At 42.5% G+C, this 19,728-nt stretch overlaps 1 protein-coding gene and 1 long non-coding RNA gene across 3 annotated transcripts in view; one reads left to right on the top strand and one right to left on the bottom strand.

The window, feature by feature from the left end:
- The window catches only part of CRYBG1 (crystallin beta-gamma domain containing 1), a 224,955-nt gene that overhangs the window by 126,603 nt on the left and 78,624 nt on the right, over positions 1-19,728 (top strand). The gene's annotated exons all lie outside the window — the stretch shown is intronic.
- Positions 4,564-17,732, bottom strand: LOC309634647. Its single transcript, XR_014248280.1, has 2 exons — positions 10,068-17,732; positions 4,564-5,774 (listed from the first exon to the last, which is right to left on the bottom strand). It is a non-coding gene; the product is annotated as an uncharacterized lncRNA (long non-coding RNA).

Genomic DNA, 19,728 nt, shown 5'->3' with positions numbered 1-19,728 from the left:
TTAACCTATTAATAAGTACTCTAACAGGTGATCTTTGAATTTAATCATGAATTATAGGTAAAAGGCTCTTACTTAAAGATATATCCTATAAGCTTTTCAGTTTTTAGAATAAGTGTATAAAATCATCCCAAATGTTTTCAATGCCAGCTCTTCAAGGAGAATATTGAAGGAGGAGGAAGAAAATAGAAAAGCAATTAAATAACCAACTATTGATACTTAGTTCTTTATGTGTTTAATGCAGAGGAAATATTTTTAGTCTTAAAAAAGGTATCCTGCTTTAAAGGATAAACTGGATGGGAAGGCAAGAGGAATGCACATGGAAGAATTAAAGTAAGACTGCAAATATGAAATCAGTGTTACTAGTAATAAATGCTTTCAGAAAAGGATTTCAGGAAGTTTGGGTTGTCAGGGAGACCTCCAGGCTGGGCCTTGCAGTGTGAATCAGAATGGGATTGGCACATCTATTTACAATAGCCAGGACATGGAAGCAACCTAAGTGTCCATCGACAGATGAATGGATAAAGAAGATGTGGCACATATATACAATGAAATATTACTCAGCCATAAAAAGAAACGAAATTGAGTTATTTGTAGTGAGGTGGATGGACCTAGAGTCTGTCATACAGAGTGAAGTAAGTCAGAAAGAGAAAAACAAATACCATATGCTAACACATATATATGGAATCTAAAAAAAAAAAAATGGTTCTGAAGAACCTAGGGGCAGGACAGGTATAAAGACGCAGATGTAGAGAATGGACTTGAGGACACGGGGAGGGGGAAGGGTAAGCTGGGATGAAGTGAGAGAGTGGCATGGACATATATACACTACCAAATGTAAAATAGATAGCTAGGGGGAAGCAGCTGCATAGCACAGGGAAATCAGCTCGGTGCTTTGTGACCACCTAGAGGGGTGGGATAGGGAGGGTGGGAGGGAGACGCAAGAGGGAGGGGATATGGGGATATATGTATATGTAGAGCTGATTCACTTTGTTATAAAGCAGAAACTAACATACCATTGTAAAGCAATTATACTCCAATAAAGATGTTAAAAAAAAAAAAAAAGAATGGGATTGGCACAGACAGATGAGGTGATATCCTGGGAGGGAAAAGCCACATGGGCTAAGGTACCATGAGACAGGTAAGCACTACATGTGTTTGGGGGAACTGGAGACTTACTAATTTGGCAGGAGAGGACGGTTTGTATCATACACAAAGGCAGATGGACTTGAAAGATATAGTACTGTCTGTTTAGGGTTCTGAAAGTTTGGGCTTTACCCTGTAGACAGTGGATAGTTGCTGAAGGTTTTTGAGATACAGATGATAGTATGAAATCTGTGACTTGGAAGGAACGAACAAATGGCTGTGTTCAGACGCACTGGCAGAGAGAGATGAGAGGTAGGCAGACCATCTGGCAGGAGGTCCTGAGCTCCTGGACCAGAGAACAGGCCAGGGATCAGACATTTTGAAAAAGAGACATTTTCTCTTTCACAGAATGTAAAACATTTCCTGATGGTTTTCAGAAATATCAGCAACAATTTCCACCAGGAACAAATGACTGGTGATGAAATATAATGGAATAATAGAAAATAAAAGTAATATACATTTTCCACTTAGCACACTCATATTCCATGTCCTAGTGTTTCGTATTTACCTGTTTTACCTGCTTCTCTAAATGAAGAAAGGTAAGCACCACCTAACTCATATTTGAAGCAGTTCAAGTATATTTACAAAATTCAACTGGTGGCATATAATTATGTTAACCTTGTCTGTACAGAGCATAGGAAAGTGTCTTTAGCCCCAGGTAATGAGAACATGTCACTCCTATATATAAAAATGTCACATCGGGTGAGGCAAGCAATGTGGTAAAGAGGAAAAAGACATTGGAACCTAGGGGTCTGTGAGGTTGTTCTGGTGATGATCCTTCCACTGAATGGCTCTTAAGACCTGGGGCAACTCCTTTATCCTTCTGAGACAGCCTCCCTTAAGGAGATTAAATTCTAAAAACTCCAAGGCCCTTTTCAGCTCTAACATTCTATAATTATGGAGTTAGATCTAACACCAAAAGAGCATTTCATAAAATGGATTTCTAATATACTTTGAGTCAGACTCTCTGGTTAGGTTTCCTGGCGGCTGAGAATAATTCAAGTACGGATTTATCTACAGTTAATTTGAGGGAAACTTGAGGTAGAGTTTTTGTTTGTTTGTTTTGTTTTTGTTTATTTAATGCTGGATATATATCAAGGTTATTAGGTCATTCAGTATGTGAAATGGTATTTCCCTTTCCCCATGAATCACCGTTAAAAATGGGTTAGCATGTAGATGTAACTTAATGGATGATATTCCTTCTGTGAAATTTTTAGGGACTGCCCACAAGGGACAGGAAGTGTGGCCAGTTCCCTGTAGACAGTGTGGTAAATTGGTTAAAAGCATACATTCTGGAGTCACATCAACTCAGGTTCAAATCTGAGTTCTGCCACTTGTTAGCTGTATGACCTTGGGATAGTTACTAAACCTTTCTGCGCTTCTGTTTACTCATCTGCCTCATTGGGTTGCTGTGGGGATTAAGTGAGTTTATTATGAGTAAAGCACTGGAACACCACCCACCACAAGGATTTGGTAAGATGTTATTATTATTAGACAAGGCAAGAATAAAGCTATTTATCTAGGAAGGCACCCTGGCATGGAGAGCTGGAGATGTAATTATGTGGACCAACCTATCTCCTTCAAGATCAGTTCAGCCACTTTTGCAATGATTTTTTGTATTGGTCGGATTGTAACTCCAAAGCCACAAAAAATGACTGTTCTCATCATTGTTTCATCCTGTTTGCGGTTTGCTAAAGATGAATGTGTTGTTTTCTGTATGCTTACTTTCAAGAAGGAATGTTCTGCAGTGAACATTCAGGAAGAAGAGGTTTAGAGGCAGAACGAAGGAAGTGGATCTTATGTTAGCATTGTGCTTCCAGTAGATAGTGAATATTCTTTAAAAGGTGTTTTCTGGGGGGAAATTCTGCTATAGGTCGATGAACTAAAATTTCAAGTTCAGCTGAAGCAGTGAGTCAGGGTTTCTAAGACCAGCCCCATCCAGGCTACTTCATCTTAGATAACAAACTGAGGTTGGTTTTCGACTCATAGCTAATGGATTACCTCAGGTTACCTCAAATTAAGCTTCATTTATTTGGGTTTTAGAAAACTCCTAGCAAAACATCTCACTTTCAATCATCCCTGGTGATCCGAGCTCTGACCAAATAGCCAGAAAAGAAATAAAGAGAGAGGGAGGTGGACAATGGGCCTTCTTGTAGCCCCACCCTTCCTTCAGACCTTTGCCCTATTGGAGAGCAACTTTCTGCTGAGGTTTTCTTGAAGTCTCTCTCTGTTCCTTAGCTGAGAGGGAACCATGTTTATGGGGCTCATCAGAAGAGGGTGTGAAGGCTTTCTTCCTGTCTGAAGGATCTCAAGCCATGAAAAGGTCTTTTCATTCTCCGTTTGGTGGGGCCAGAACAGGGCACTGGGCCATTTGGAAGAGGTGTGCCAAGGCACCAGTTCCTTCCCTTAGGGCAGGGGAGGCTCTGTAGGAGTTCCTGTCCCTCCACAAAGGAGGAGGGCACACTGTGCTCCCTGGCGGGGAGCCTGACAGCAGCTCAAGTGCCAGAACTGTGCCTCCTGAGCTGGGATGTGGCCGTCCACAGTGTGAGACAAAGTGAGGAGGGACGGCGATGGTTTCCACGACTGCCCCCTAGGTTTAGAAGATGCCAGGAGAACCCTTCATACGCTGCCCTCCGAGGCTAGATCTGCACGCTGTGGAAGAGCTGCTCTGTAACGAGGGTGCAGGAAAATGAAAAAGGAAATGAGTGTGTGTGTGTGTGTGTTTATTTATGTTAAGAAGATTAGCTCTATCTTATCTCTCCTTCTAAACCTTTAATTCCAATTATGTTTGTAACCAGACAAAGCCAGTTAAACTGTGGTTTGGGCTGAGGCTGATGACAGCTACAATTTAGAAACTGATTGATGCACAGGCTGAATTGCAAAATCTTGTGCTGAAAGTAATTGCCACGTGGGACAACGCCTGAAGGATTGGGCTGTGCCTCTCACACGTCTGCTAAGGACAGGTCGACATTTGACAGAGCACAAATCAATGGAAAGGATGCCCACGTCAAGTGTATTTTGCAAGCATACTTTGAATACCGACCCCAGCTTTACTTTTGAACCCTTTGAGGCTGAGGAGACCATGCCTTTCCCAGGCCTTTTCTAATCAGTGTGCATCTCTGATTAGACATAAACACAGGACAAGAGAAACCTTGCTGGGGTAATAGTTGATGCTCAATGAATGTGTGAAGGAATGAATGAATGAACCCAGTTTCTCATGGGCTTTGACACCAAGAGCATATACTTTAATCGAAAATCAGTTCCACCAGTGAAACATCTGTATCCTTCCTGGTGTTTTACATGTATTCTGTGATTGCATGTTCACTCTCCTTAGAGCAGTAGCCACAACATGTTATACAGATTTCACCTTGTTCTATTTGAATCTCATATCCCCCCCCCTTATAATCTAGAAGGTGCATATTTTATCATTTGTGCATTTCTCATGTCCAGGTCACCCCTTCCACCTGGACCCGCAACTCAGCCCTGCTTTCAGAATTGTGAGGAGGGCTACTCATCTGAGTGGCATTACTTTGATTGGGTGGGACTCAGTATGTGAAAGCAGAAACAATCAAGATTATTCCGTGTCAGCACTGTCTTTACAAAAAAGTCCTATGGACTGTTTCCTTTCCATCCCCTGGATTTATCACTCCCTCTTAGAAAGTATAAATCTTTAATTTCAGCGATTTAAATGTCTGGCCCAATGTAGTAGTTAAAATTCTAAATGTCATCCAAGTGGTCATTCTCCCTTTGCCCAGCTAGGGTGGGTTTTGGGTGGGGCCCCCTGCAGGGAGGGGGTGGAGTAGCCAGCTTCTCCTCTGTTCCTCCCGCTCCCCGATTTTACCCCTTTACTATTCAGTCCCAGCTCACACTCATTCTCTGTGGGTTAGGCCCAGACGGAGTGGGGATTTGGGTGGAAAAGGGGCACTGTCTTATGTTGAAGGTGTTGTCTGGCTTAAGTGGATATTTATAGCTGCTTCTTTCTCTCCAGGGGCTTTTGTGGTTTTCTCTAGGGCTCTTGTTGGACATATAGCTCATTGTAATTCCCAGGATGGCCAGAACTTGCCCCTTAGCCCTCAGGCGTTGAGTCCACCCCACGCTGACCCTGCTAGAGTCCCGATCCACAACCTCCCCCTTCTCGGGCAGAGCCTCCGTTAAGACTGCTCCAGGCTGGCTCTCTCCTGCAGGGTCCACATCTGTTCCATGGAAAACTTCCCTCACCATCAGTCCAAATACCAGTGCCTCCTTCCTTCTCTCCAATAATCTCAGCCCCTTGACTTTAGATCTCTCAAATGTGAGGCAGGCGCTTGTCTTCTGTGTCTCCCAACCTCCAAGAGACACACATGAAGCTCTCCATTTGTTCCCCTGAATTTCTCTCACTAGGCTTGAGGGAGGGGAAGCACCTGTGTTCTCTCTTCCATGGGGGAAGTGAGAGAGGGAAGAAAAATTCCACCCTGCAGCAGCCTTCTCCAAATGCAATCTCTTTCACAGCTTCTTTGACTTCAAAATTTCTTATACTGGCTCTGAGACATCACCTCTGCAAGTCCTGGTATAGGCGGTCGATGCACCTCACTTTGGAATGTGCAGGTACCTGGCACTACGGGTTTGTTCTCAGATTTGAGGTTTACCTGAAACTGAGCAAAAAGCATTCCATTTCAACAGCCTGTTGCATATGTATATAGAGGATAAGTATTTTTACAACCCCTGCTCATTGTACTGTGTTGACATGGAGAAATTGTATAAAACAATAATAGCAGATTCTTACATAGCACAGCATTTATTGTATGCCAGGCACTGTTCTAATCCTGGCATTGTTTAGTGTTTTTGTTTTTATAACAGTATTCACATATTTATTGAGAGGTATAAAATACATGTGGCCAATGTTGTTATTTTCATTTGCAAATGGAAGTGTCGGAAAGGATAAAAACCTGTACTTAACTTTTTGTCAAGGTTATCTGCTGTCAAACTACTCTCATTGAGGCTTCTGCAGGTCTGGAATTCTCTTTCCACTGGATAAGAGTATGTAGTGGGAATCCCAGTTGATGATAACTTATTTATTAAAAAAAAAAAAATCAGCACAGTCAAGTTTCTTAGTCGTAAGGATTTTTGGATTTTGTCCTTGAAAGAGGTCAGGATCTTCCTGAGTGCTGGGTCCTTGAATGTTCTTTCAGTCATCAAAAGTGGAGTCCTTTAGGGGCTTCCCTGGTGGCGCAGTGGTTGAGAATCTGCCTGCCAACGCAGGGACACGGGTTCGAGCCCTGGTCTGGGAAGATCCCACATGCCGCGGAGCAACTAGGCCCATGAGCCACAACTACTGAGCCTGCGCGTCTGGAGCCTGTGCTCCACAACAAGAGAGGCCGTGACAGTGAGAGGCCCGCGCACCGCGATGAAGAGTGGCCCCCACTTGCCACAACAAGAGAAAGCCCTCGCACAGAAATGAAGACCCAATGCAGCCATAAATAAATAAATAAAAATTAAAAAAAAAAAGTGGAGTCCTTTATTTTCTCATACTCTGATTCCAATGACAATTCATTCATTTTTAGGGTTTTTTTTTTTTTTCCAATTTAAGATCAATTAGATTACCAGTTTATTATATATAAACGGGTACAACTCAGGAACAGCCAGATGGAAGAGATGAACAGGGCAAGGTATGGAGAAGGGACCACAGAGCTTCCACGCCCTCTCCAAGCACACCACTCTCCCAGCACCTCCACATGTTCACAACCCAGAAGCTCCGTTTAATCCTTATAACAAGTCTATGAGGTAGATAGATACAATTATTACTCCTATTTCTCCAGATGAGAACCCTGAGGAATAGAGGTCTCTCGACTTGCCCAAGGTCACTCAGTAGTAAGTGTCAGGGCTGGGATTTGAACCTGTGTAACAAAGCTACATGTGTGCTCCTGACCACTGCATTATGCTGCCTCACATGCTCTTGTGGAGGGAGGGGCATCCTCTCAGGAGCCACGCAGACCTGGGATGAATTCCATCCAGCTCTACTTGCCATGTGACTTTGGAAAAGTTACTCTTACCTCTAGTTTCTTCCTCCGGAAAATGAGGATAATGCATTTGGCCTTTTGCATTCATGTGGCATGCGTCCGGTGGGATTGGGCCCTTCCCACTCCTTCTCTACTCTCCTGCCACCATGCTAGCTGAAGAAGAGTCTCTTTACATCAGGTGCTCCGCATATGCTCCAGCATGGCGATATTAAGCCCTGCTCTCGCTTAGCAAGCAACCGGAGATGGCATTTCTGCTCTATTTAATGTGTGGTCCTCTCTTTAAGGAAGTAGGGAAGGTCCTGCAAAGATATTTCTCTATTTGTGGTCAAATGCAGGCCTGGAGTTAAGTTTCTCAGTTGCGTGTCCTTCTTCCAAGCAGTCCTGAAACATTTTCATGAGCAGCAGAGCTTTGCAGAAGGGTTCTAGCAGGATGTGAGTAGTTCCTCCAGCAGCCTGGCTGTGAGCAAGACTGTACACAAGGGCACCATGTGGTCCTGGGGACCTTGGCAGAGGGGGTGCTCTGGTGCATTTAAGTGGAGAAAAACCTACATTTTCACCCTTCATCTTCTTTAACGTGTGAAAGTGGCACCATGAGTTCTGGTATCAAACAGACCTGGATTCAAACCCCAGTCACATGACTTTGCAAGACAGGTCAATTAATTTAGTCTTACTGAACCTCAGTTTTCTCACTTATGAAATGGGACCATAATATTTACCTCTTGGGGTGGCTGTGGGGCTTAAATATGATCAGGGCTCCTCAGAAATTAAGAGAGGCTGAGCTCACTCCTATTTTAGAAACTCCTACAACAACCAAAAGTCAAATGTCAAAATGTCAAAAATAGGGTTTTGAAAATACTGATTTGTTCTAAATTTTTACTTTTTAAAAATTAATATTCTTAGCATACACAAATATAATTATGTATTTGCAAGATAAGGATATGCTAAAAAATGTTAGTTTATATTTCGTGAGATGTTGTTTTATAAGGGACCAAAATTCCTGTTATTGTCTCCATGTACTTGAGTCTTTTATGTCATTTACAAATACAAGTTTGTATCTGAGGCCCTTCATGTATGTGAGCCCTGGGCTGACTGCTGCGCTCCTGCCCCTTGTTAGGGACCTCAGGCTTTGCCAAAGTCCCTGGCTCATAGGAGGCACTCCTGGACCTTAATTCCCATCCTCCCTTCTTTCCATTTCCCTTTCTGCAGCTGCCACTAGAACACAGTGAGAAGGCCTTCCATAGCACTTTCATAGATTTGGCCTTAGCATTGTTCCAGGGCCCCATAACTTTTTTCTTGCAACTTGAGATTTTATTTTACTTTCATTAGTTTCCTTGCACTGGGGCAATAAGGACACTGGAAATAGTCTCACTTCATTATTGTTTATCATCCATTTTTTAAAATTGAGAAATGATCCACATACCATAAAATTTGTCCTTTTAAAGTATACAGTGGTTCAGTGGTTTTTATTTCCAAGGTTGTACAGCCATCACCACTACCTAATCCCAGAACATCTTCAGCACTCCAAAGAGAAACCCATCCATAGTCCCTCCCCACTCCCTCTCCTCCTCCTGCCCCCCCCACCCCCGCCCCATCCTTGGCAACCGTTAATCCATTTTCTGTCTCTATGGATTTGCCCACTCTGGATATATGATAAAAGTGGAATTATACAATATGTGGTCTTTTGTGTCTGGCTTTTTTCACTTAGCATCATGGTCTCAAGGTTCTTCCAGTATGTAGTATGTATTGCAATGTAATATTCTCTTGCATGGATATGCCAGATTTTGTTTATTCATTCATCAGTCAATGAACTTTTGGGTTGTTTCCACTTTTTCGCTATTATGAATAATATTACTGTGAACATTCATGTTCAAGTTTTTTTTGTGAACATATGTTTTCAATTCTCTTAGTATATACCCAGCAGTGAAGTTGCTGGGTCATATGGTACTTTATGTACCAAAACTGGTACTACCAAACTGTTTTCCAAAGTGGCTGCACTTTTACAATATATAAGAGTTCTAATTTATCCATATCCTCGCCAAAATTTGTCATTGTTTTGATTGTATCTATCCTAGTGGGTGTGAAGTGGTATCTTATTATGCTTTTGATTTGTGTTTGCCTAATGACTAATGATGTTGAGCATCTTTTCATGTGCTTACTGTCCATTTGTATATCTTCTCTGGAGAAATGTCTATTCAAGTCCTTCGCTCATTTTAAAATTAGATTATTTGTATTTTTGTTGTTGAATTGTAAGAGTTCTGGATACTAAACCCCCATATGTGGTTTGATGTTTGATTTACAAGATATGTGACTTGCAGATATTTCCTCTCATTCTGTGGGCTATCTTTTCACTTTCTTGCTAGTATTCTTAGAAGCACAAAAGTTTTTATTTTCGATGAAGTCCAATTTATCTGTATATATTTTTGGTGCTTTACATATTATAAGAAACCACTGCCAAATTTAAAGTCACAAAGATTTACACCTATGTTTTCTCTTAAGAGTTTTGTAGTTTTAGCTTACATTTAGGTCTTTGATCAGTTTTGAGTTATTTTTTATATATGGGGTGAGATAGGGGTCATCATCCAGTTTTTTTGCTAGAATTATAGTTTATTTTCTCAGTGGCATGATGTCAGGGAAGACATAATTGCAGAAATGATTGCCAGGACTTAAGGGAAGTATAAAGCTCATAAGGTCTGAGGTCCAGTGATTCTGATTAGGTCCAGTATGGCCGGCAAAGATGGTGTGGGCCACAGGAGGGCCTGGTTGACCCTGTGACCAAGCTAGGATTGCTCAGTGCAGCCTAGCATTTATCAAGAGGATCTGAGTATTAAAGGAAACTTGGCTGCTACAATGGAGATGAAAGTTCAGCTTAGAAGAATTCTGTCACTCTGACAAAGTAAATTTAGGAAGAGAATAATTACAAACCCTTACCAGCTGGTGATTCTTCTTATCAGCCAGTAGAATTAGACCACGACACATTTGTCTGCAGTACTCCATGCTAGTCTTTATGATGTGAGGCCTCCAGCTCTTCCTTTCCCTAATCTCAGCTGCATCTCCTTCAGAAACAGCAAGAGGGAGAGGCGAGGCTTACTCTTGCCCCAGAGATTCCTTTGCCTTCTCAGGTGGAGACCCTCCATTGGGCCCTCTGGGTTCCTCTCCACCCTTCTCCAGGTCTGGCTTTGGCCTCTAGCTTCCTGATGAGCTCAGTCAAAGGGAGTCACACCAGGAGATCAGAGGGAGGGAGGGGAGATGAGGCATCTACCCACCCTGATCCCCTCCCTCCGGGGTGGCTGCAGGCTGCTCTCAGTGTCCTACTCAGCACAGCCCTCTGCTCTGCCTGTCCTGGTATCTGCTCCCTCCCTGCGCTTCACAGCGGTCAGCAGCCTTGGAGCAGGACATAAGCTTCTTCGCGCCCTGCCCACACCTTTGCCCTGTTGTCAGACTCTCATCAAATTCTCCCACTCTTCCTGTACTTACTTACACCTGGCTGATACACCTTCTCTCCCAGTCAGGCATGTATGTGCAGACCAGACCTCAATCAAGCCTTTCACTGTCTGTGAGTGCCTTTATTCATTTAGCAGATGTCTTTCAAGTACCTGTTATGTATGTGAGATGCCTCTTATGAGCCAGCTCTTTTAGGCAACTGGGGGTTTGGGGCGAGTGAAATAGGGAAAGTCCCTGCTCTCCAGGAGCCTGCATTCTGACAGAAGACAATCAAGTAGATACATTGTATCGTTAGCTAGTGGTAGGTGCTGGGGGAAACAGCACAGGCAGAGGGAGCAGAAATGATGGCAGGGAGTGCTATTTTAGATAGCAGCAGCAGTCACAGAAGGCCTCCCTGAAGGGACTTGAGTTAAGTGAAGAATGCCCATGCGGCTCCCTGGGAGAAGGGCATTCCAGAAGAAAGCACAGCACACACAAAGGCCCTTGGCTCGGTTAAGGAGTGGTAACAAGAGCACAGGGGCTGGAGGGGAGCGAATGGGGTAGGCAGGGGCCGGATCACGCAGGGGCTTGATGGCCATTGTCAGAGCTTTGAATTTCTTTCTGAACATCATGGAAGCCATTGGAGGATTTTAAGCAGGGGAGTGTCAGACATGATCTGACTTGTGGTTTTAAAAGGATCACCATTCAGCGTGACCAGGGAAAAAGGGTCCCTAGGTAGCACTGTCAAATGACAAAAATAATACAATTTAGTAACAAGTTTGATGTCCTTTATTCAAGGGAAAGGACTGGACTGGGGAAGTACAGTGCCTCACAAGCGGTGGAGCTCTCTTCCTGAGGGATTTTGGGCAAGAGCGAGATTTATGCAGCATTAGAAGTGGCAACAAGGAAACAGGATGTGATTGGCTAGGAGGTGGTGATTTCCATATAAGGCTAGCAGGTGCTAGTTTCTAGGGTAAGGTGAGCTAAAGCTGAGTTGGAGAATTGTGATTGGTATGTGTCAGGTTTCCTTGACAGGTGTTTCCTGTAAGAGCAGGATGACTTAGATTTGTGACGTGGGCTAGGCTACTGGGGCGGTCTCCATTTTATGGGCCCCAATATACGAATTACCTTTATCAGCAACTAGCCTTGCCTCTTCCTGTGTGGCCTCAGCCACATTCCCTAACCCATCCCAGGAGGCTGAGTGTCTATCCAATGAACGTGACACGGTCGGTATCTATGGTGCGGGAACATACCAAGAGAGACGCCCCCAGAAGATGGCTGAATGCTCCCAAGAGACAGCAGAAATTACATTTGAGGTGGAGGGGGTATTAAAAAGGAAATTGATAAAGAGGGAGACAAGCAAGAGGGTTGTGAGGGAAGACAAGGGGGAACCAGAGAAACAGAGTGGTTCCTGGTAGAGCAGTGTGGTGAAAGCTGGTGTAGAGAGCGGAGGGTAAGAACATGGGATTCGGAGCCCAGCAGCACTGGGTTTGAATCTGGACACTGTTGATTCGTTCTCTGCCCTTGGGCAAGTTACTTACCTTCTTTGAACTTGCTTCCTCATTTGAAAATGGGGACAGTAACAAGTACCTCTTCAGAGTCAATGAGATTATGTATATAAAGCACTTAGCAACATGTTTGGGACATAGTTAACCCTTATGGTTGAAATTTATAAAAATATAATACAAATATCTGCTATTTGGTGTCCCCCAAGACTTCCAGCCATAGGAGGACACCTGTCCTTCAATGCTCAAATAAAAAGAGGGAAGCCCCCTTCCACATGCTAGGCAAAGCCAGAGACCTCCCTGCCCTCCCCCACCTCTGGCTCTGACCCTTCTCAGAGTGTCCACTCCCTCTCTCACCTCTCCTCCCATGTTTCCTTTGGCCACACGTCAGCCTGTACGTGGACCTCAGTCCCCTTCTTGATTCCCCAGAAGCACCACTACCCTCACAGCCGCATACAGAAAACTCTTACTGAGGGTGTGGCACAGTATGGCCAGCAATTGAAAATCATACATTGATCACTACTGTTGATAAAATTTCCTCAGCCATTCTCCACACTGGGAATGACTCACTGACCTTTTTTCTAAGTCTCAACCTTTATTCTATTTTTAGAGGCCAGTCTTCAATCCCCCAAATTCCTTTTTTTTTTTTTTTCCCCATGAAGATCTATGCTTCCTACTCTGATCTGTCCTATTTTTCAATATATAAATCTTTTTATTTATTTATTTATTTATTTATTTATTTATTTATTTATTTATTTATTTATTTTTGGCTGTGTTGGGTCTTTGTTTCTGTGCGAGGGCTTTCTCTAGTTGTGGCACGTGGGGGCCACTCTTCATCGCGGTGCGCGGGCCTCTCACTGTCACGGCCTCTCTTGTTGCGGAGCACAGGCTCCAGACGCGCAGGCTCAGTAGTTGTGGCTCACGGGCCCAGTTGCTCCGCGGCATGTGGGATCTTCCCAGACCAGGGCTCGAACCTGTGTCCCCTGAATTAGCAGGCAGATTCTCAACCACTGCGCCACCAGGGAAGCCCCCAATATATAAATCTTTTAAAAATTTCTCTAAACCAAGGGCCATCTTATTTGAGATATTTATCCACTAAAATGCACAGATTTTGAAATGATTATCTTCTTTTCCACATAATTTGATTATTGTTAGATATGAGTCTCTTAAATGGAGGAGAGCATGTAGACTGAGCTTGCTGCTGCGTGCCCTTCCTCCACCTCCTGATGAAGTGGATCCAGTAAGTGTTTTGTTGCAGAGATCGGAAATCTCCTTTCTGTTAGTAAACAAGATATTTGATATCATAGAGGAAGAAAGCCCTTTAGCGTTTACTGCATAGTGAGAATCAGGAAGCAGGGGAGATAACAGTATCAACATCCGAAAAGCCAGGAGAGAGCAAAGGATCTCCCTTATCTTCTGAACCAAGAAAACAGTCAACCTTTCCACTTAGATGGAGAGCCAAACATTTGCTACCCTTGTTAACACACAAAATGTGTCTCTCTTGCCTTCAAAGGCTGCCTGTTGATCACCAGTAAAGTCCCAAGCAACCCCTACGGGAACTCTATGTCTCAGCCAGAGTGTTTCATTGGCTCCTCCCTAAATAGACATTGCACTTTTCCATCTCTGCTTTGCTCACGCTCTTCCTTTGTCCTGGAATGCTGATCTACCCCATTTCTACCTAACACAACTATTCAAACTCCAGCTTGTGCCACCGCTTTCACAAAGCCTTCCCTGATTGCTCTCCTCCTTCACATTCCTAGTTTAAGAATTCCTACAACTTATCAGATACATGCTGCTTTATTTTGTCCCCACAGAGTTGCCTATATTATGGACCCCAGTAGATTAAAGTTTCTCAAATACATGGATTAATCCTTACACTTTAAAAAAATCTATTGCAAAATGTAGCCCAGCGAAAAGTGGCCAATAAATATTTATTGATATTGAATTAGTTTTCTATTGCTGCATAACATTATCATAAATTTAGCAGCTGAAAACAACATGGATTTAATTGTCTCAGATTCCATGGGTCAGGAGTCTGAACAAGGCTTAACTGGATTCTCCACTCAGGGTCTCACAACCTGCAATCATGGTGTCAGCTGGGGCTGCAGTTTCATCTGAGGCTAGGAGTCCTCTTCCAAGCTCCTGTGGTTGTTGGCAAGATTCCACTTCCTTGCTGTAGAACTCATAGCAGCTTGCTTTTCAAAAGTCATCAGGGGAGAGCCTTTGATGCTTCAAGTTTCTGACCTCTGGGCTCTCTTTTAAAGGGCTCACCTGACTGGGTCAGGTCTACCTAGGATAATCTCCCTTTTGAGTAACTCAAAGTCAACTCATTAGGGAACTTAATTACATCTGCAAAATCCCTTCACCTTTGCCTCATAATGTACCTAATCACAGAAGTGACATCCATCATATTGATAGGACCTGCCCACACTCAAAGGGAGGGGATTACACAGGGTGCGTGTACCGAGGGTGGGAATTTAGGGAACCATCTTAGAATTCTTCCTACCACAAATACTTTTTGAGCAACAGTCTTAATAGAGTGTTTTTTATTTGATTGTGTCACAGATCCCAAATTACTTCAAAATAATAGGAAAAATTTCAAATTAATTACTATTTTGAGAGATTGAAAAGGAAAACAGTAATTATTTTGAATCATTTTAGTTTGGTTGTAGTTTATGTTGTTTAGAGTTGGTTTCAGTTCATTTTATTCAGTCTGTACACAAGAACGCAAAATTATCCTGTGTAAGTGACAGAGTTGAGTTTGTTAATTAATAGTGAGGAAACAGACTAAATGTCTAAAAAGTGCATAGATTGAGGAACAGGTAAAGAACTATGGGAAGATTTTGTCTGGAATGGAGAGACTAATTTCTCTAGCAGGGCATGAAAATTCAACCAGAGGGGAGTCCTTAGTCTAATGAGCTCACATTACAGTGTTGTTTCCCTCTCAGAATCCCACCCAGCTTTTTATTCAAATATATCCACAAAAAAGAAACAAAATTGAGTTATTTGTAGTGAGGTGGATGGACCTAGCGTCTGTCATACAGAGTGAAGTAAGTCAGAAAGAGAAAAACAAATAACATATGCTAACACATATATATGGAATCTAAAAAAAAAAAAAAAAAAAATGGTCATGAAGAACCTAGGGGCAAGACGGGAATAAAGACACAGACCTACTAGAGAATGGACTTGAGGATATGGGGAGGGGGAAGGGTAAGCTGGGACAAAGTGAGAGAGTGGCATGGACATATATACACTACCAAACGTAAAATAGATAGCTAGTGGAAAGCAACCGCATAGCACAGGGAGATCAGCTCGGTGCTTTGTGACCACCTAGAGGGGTGGGATAGGAAGGGTGGGAGGGAGGGAGATGCAAGAGGGAAGAGATATGGGGACATATGTATACATATAACTAATTCACTCTGTTATAAAGCAGAAACTAACACACCATTGTAAAGCAATTATACTCTAATAAAGATGTTAAAAACAAAAAACAAAAACAAATATATCCACAGAGATGGGGTGGTGTAATGCTGCCGGTTTCTTAATACAGCTAGGAGAATCCCTAGTTCATGCTGGTGTGAATGGAGGCACTTTCCCCTAGAAGAGTGTGAGCTTTGGGGAATCAACAGCGATGGCATAACCATCTTTAAATCAGATTTGTGACTGGTCTGATGGTTCCTAAAGGAATAAGCACAGAAAGAAAACTCTACAATTCAGTTAATGAGGGGGACATCTCACCAGGAGGATTATGAAAGAGGAATTAGTCAGAACCTAAAGCAATAGATTGAGTAGATTAAAAAAAACAGAGGGTGGCAATTTAAAGATGAATTTCTTTTTTTTTAAAATAAATTTATTTGTTTTATTATTTATTTATTATTTTTGGCTGTGTTGGGTCTTTGTTGCTGTGCCCGGGCTTTCTCTAGCTGTGGCAAGCGGGGGCTGCTCTTCGTTGCGGTGCGCCAGCTTCTCATTGTGGTGGCTTCTCTCATTGTGGAGCACAGGCTCTAGGTGCACAGTCTTCAGTAGTTGTGGCACGCAGGCTCAGTAGTTGTGGTGCACGGGCTTAGTTGCTCCGCAGCATGTGGGATCTTCCCAGACCAGGGCTGGAACCCGTGTCCCCTGCATTGGCAGGCGGATTCTTAACCACTGCACCACCAGGGAAGCCCCTAAAGATGAATTTCTTTTGCAAAATTTTAAAGTTTACATATTGAATTTTTGCACTAGGAAGATTCATTGGGCCTTGTGAACACATGCTCTGCATTTATTCATATGCCTATTCTGTGACTAGTAGCTGAAATATGTTGATGTGAATATTTTCCAGTGTGATACAGAAGGGCAGGGCCAATGAATGTGGGAGGAAAGTCAGGCATTGGCAGTTTTGCTCTCTTTTGCATTTAGCCCCTGCTCAGTGCTCTTCAGAGACCCAGCCATAGAGTCAGGGGCAGGAATTTTTCGTATTCCTATTCCTGCCTTCCTGCTCCAGAATACAGACTCCCACAGGTAGAGAGAGAATGAGTGGGTGAGGAAAGGCCCTGAAGCTGGAATGACCCCTGGGGAACTGGGGAACTTGGCTGAGGGGGCAGGAGGGAGGCCTGCCAGATTCTCAGGCCTTTCCCCACGCCCTGTGAGGAGTCCTGTTGCTGGCTCTGAGCGTCTGACTATTTTTCAAGTTGCACTTAAAAAAAATGTACAGTAGTGAAACAGTACAGCACCTCCAGTGAGGCTGGAAAGTAAATGAAACTGGCAGCTCTTCCTCTCATCTCTGTGTGATGTTAATTTAATGAAGTCTCCTCTCACAAGAGGATTTTCATTGGTTTCAAAACAAAACTACACGCTTGCTGTTTTTACTTCATTCATTATGATAATCACAAAGCATGACCTTTTTTCAAACACTTTATTTAAACAAAATGATGTCATGTCAGAGTGGTTATTACTTACGTTTATTAATGCACTTCTCACTACAGAGGTGGCTCAGCAGGGGCCATGTGTGGATGAGGCACATTTGGAGAGACTGAGTCCTGACCCAGATCAGTAAAGCGCTGATGGCAGCTGAGGACAGACACAGGTGTCTTTCATCTCTTTTACAGGGAGTAAGAGCACGTCTGGCCCTTCATTAGAGCCAGTGACGCCAGTTACAAACTGTCACTTATATCTTTCCTACCAAATTGTGATCTGGTATGTGACTGATTGAGGCTTCAGGTACAGTGTAGATATGTAGCTTTGAAAATGGAAATGGGTTCCAGTTCTGTTCCAGATGGTTTGTGGACATTTCCATGTGGAAATATTTACTGTGCTCTGAGTTCAACATGACTCACGCCAGACTTCTGAGCTCCGATGGAGCTCCCAGGGTTCTCCGAGGCATCACGGAGTTCTTTGGGGTCATCTCTCTCTCTCAGTGTCTGCTTTCCTGCAGTCCTTTCTTTTCTTCCCTCTGTTTCCACAGTCGGTGGTCACTTCAGGCTACTCAGCCCTTCATGTCTCAACTGCTGACTCCAGGTCCCCATCCAGTTGGGCCCACCGCAGCCTGCCATGCTTGTCTTCCTCCAACACTGCTTTGAATCATGTCACTTCCCTGCTCAGAAACCTGCAAAGAGCTCATATTTCTCATGACATCACACCTAGGCTTCTTGACTGGCCTTTCAAGGCCCTCACCAAACTAAATTATTCTTACTTATTCAGCCTCCTACTTACTTATCCCACTGACCTTCATTATGCACCGTCACTCAAGCGAACCCCTATGCCTGTTGTCACTTCATTGCCTTTATTCTGGCTGTTCCCCTCACCTGGAATGCTGTTCCTCCACCCTTGCCTCATTAAATCTATCCTTCCAGGCAGTCCTAGGTCCTTCCTGCAATCTTCTGGCACATTCTCACTCCTCTCTTCCTCTTTGAATTCTTGAAGCATTACAAATGTCTCCTCTACACATTTTAGCACTTAATTATATGCCTGTCTGCACACTGGTGGTTGTTTTATAGACAACTCTATAAGCTTCTAGAAGTCAAAATAAGCCTTATGTTCTCTGCCTCTCACCGAGTGAGTACATGGTAGGTACTTATAGAAGATAGTAATTGTTTCATGGCTTTTCTGTGCAGGTTGAGTCAGTAGAAGAATTCTTATTTTCATATTATATATATATATATCTCCATATCACCAGGTAAATATTTTTAATATAAATGATTTATATTAAACTGCAGAATTAATATTAGATTATAAGGGTTTTATCTGTTACCAACCACAGTACCATAACTAGGATACATGCATTTTAAGTATCAATTCAAATGCCACCCCTTCTAGAAAGCACTACTTTTTCTACACAGGCCATCCATTAATGGTAGCTATCATCAGATGCCCACTGCGTCCTATACACACCTCTAAACAATAACATTGCTTTGCTCTGTCTTTGCACGCATCTGCCCTATTTCCTTCCCTTTTACCCCAAACTGTGAGTTCCTTGATGGCAGAGACTGTCTTTTAATTCCTGAATCTGCAGAAACTGACAGAGTTAGCAACCAATAACTGCTTGTTGAATGAATAAGTGAACTGTAAGAGCCCTCGTGTAATCATGAGTGTGACACTCTATAAATACAGTTACGGTTGGCAAATGACCATTGAGTCTTTTTATAAATAAACCTTTTAATATTTTTTAAGTAGTTATTTAAGATAATTTTTTTTTTTTTTTTTTACTTTTTGGAGAGTTTAACTTTCAATCTATCCAAAATTTATCTTTTTACATAGATGATTACAGAGGAAATTACAGCTGAGTTTGCCAAGCCTAGAGAAATTTATAATATATATTTTAAATAAGTATAGCCATCTACTTCTTATAGCTTTTCTTTAGAATAGCACTCTCACTCAAAAACAAAACAAAACAAAAAACAAATAATCACCACTTCATCATTAGGAAGACCACTACCAAAAAACCAAAAAATAACAAGTGTTGGTGAAGATGTGGAGAAATTGGAACACTTGTGCCCTGTTGGTGGGAAAGTAAAATGGTACAGCTGCTAGGGAAAACAGTATGATGGTTACTAAAAAAATTAAAAATAAATTACCATATGATCCACTTCTGGGTATATATCCTAAAGAATTGAATGCAGGATCTTGAAGAGATACTTGCACACCCATGTTCATTGCAGCATTATTCACAAAAGCCAAGAGGTGGAAGTAACCCAAATGTCCATTAACAGATGAATGGATAAAGAAAATGTGATCCATACATACAATGGAATATTATTCAACCTTAAAAGAGGAGGAAATCCTGTCTTATGCTACAACATAGACAAATCGTGAGGACATTATGCCAAATGAAATAAGATAGTCACAAAAAGACAAGTACTGTACGTTTCCACTTTATGCGGTACCTAAATAGTCCAGCTCATAGAGACAGAAAGGAGAATAGTGGTTTCCAGGGGCTGCAGGGTTGGCAAAATGGGGAGTTGTTGTTCAATAGGTATGAAACTTCAGTTGTTCGAGATGAAAAAGTTCTAGAGATCTGTGCACAACAGTGTGAATATAGTGAGCACTACTAACCTGTACACTTGAAAATGGTTAAGATGTAAATTTTGTTGTGTGCTTTTTACCATAATTTAAAAGAAAATTTAAAATATACAAAAGAGTAATAGTACCTCACATACACACGCACCATCATCAATACAAACTTGCAC

This window comes from Balaenoptera borealis (genome assembly GCF_965194805.1).
Source record: "Balaenoptera borealis genome assembly, chromosome: 9".
NCBI classification, from domain to species: domain Eukaryota; kingdom Metazoa; phylum Chordata; class Mammalia; order Artiodactyla; family Balaenopteridae; genus Balaenoptera; species Balaenoptera borealis.
The sequence above is the reverse complement of the archived record's forward strand: the minus strand, read 5'-3'. Positions and strand labels throughout refer to the sequence as shown.